The sequence below is a fragment of the Colobus angolensis genome, unplaced genomic scaffold (genome assembly GCF_000951035.1).
Source record: "Colobus angolensis palliatus isolate OR3802 unplaced genomic scaffold, Cang.pa_1.0 Scaffold711, whole genome shotgun sequence".
In the NCBI taxonomy this organism is placed as follows: domain Eukaryota; kingdom Metazoa; phylum Chordata; class Mammalia; order Primates; family Cercopithecidae; genus Colobus; species Colobus angolensis.
Window position 1 is genome coordinate 84,808 of NW_012120833.1, and position 1,120 is coordinate 85,927.

A 1,120-nucleotide genomic window follows, 5' to 3' on the forward strand; every position below is an offset into this window, starting at 1 on the left:
CACTGCTAGGTGGAGAAGGAGGGGTCAGGGATGGGAAGGACTGTGGCACACACAGCACTCAGCCTCCAGGTCTGACCACATCCTGCTGTGGGCCATTTGCTCTACTTGCCCACAGGAGGCACGAACCAGGCCAGGAGTGGGGCCACCGTGCCCTGGGATACCACTGTGCCTGGTACCCAGCGGATCTACCTTGCACTGCTTGGCCTAGACGGCAGCCAGCTCGTGGTAGGGAAGCACTTGGCCCAACACCTACACAGCCCACCCTGGGCAGGGCTCACTAAGAGAGACACATCTGCGGGGGCCCTCCCAGCCCTGACCTCACCCCTCCCCATCGCTGTCCACCTGCAGTGGGCGGCACAGGATAGGGCTCACCAGGCTGTGCCCGCAGGCACTGCTTGATCCTCAGGGCAGGAGAAGGCCGGCGTCACCCCCAAGCTCTGAATTCGGGGTCTCCCACCTGCCTCCCAAGTGTGTGCAGAAAGCACATGGAACTCAGGCACGGTGCCTCAGACCTGGAATCCCAGCACTTTGGAGGCTGAGGCAGGAAGATCGCTAAGGCCAGGAGTTTGAGATTAGCCTGGGCAGTACAGGGAGACCCTGTCTCCATGAAAGAGTTTTAAAAGTTAGCTGGGTGGGGTGCTGCACACATATAGCTGTAGTGACTCAGGAGGCAGGGGTGGGAGGATCACTTGAGCCCAGGAGTTCGAGAGTGCAGTGAGCTAGGATCATGCCACTACACTCCAGCCTGGGTGACAGAGTAAGACCCTTTTCAAAAAATGAAACTCCATGGCTTCACTTTCCTCCCCAACTCCTTCCACCTGCTCCTCATCCTGGACACAGCCAGACTAGGGATCAGCCCAGGAGAGGCTCCAGGCATCACTTCCTCTGTTGCCCGTGGACCTGTGGTCAGGAAAACTCCAAGATGAGCACAGTCGAGTGTATAAGCCAAACCTTTGATTTGCAGCACACAAGCAGGATCCTGGAGACCCAGCCTGAGAGGAAAGCCTTTTTGCTGGCTGTGGGCTTCCTCTGGTTGTTCAGCATTGGGAGGGCAGGTGGGAGCATCCAGTGGATGAGGGCAGGGGAATGGGGGCACCGAGGGCGGGACCCTGAGTCTGAG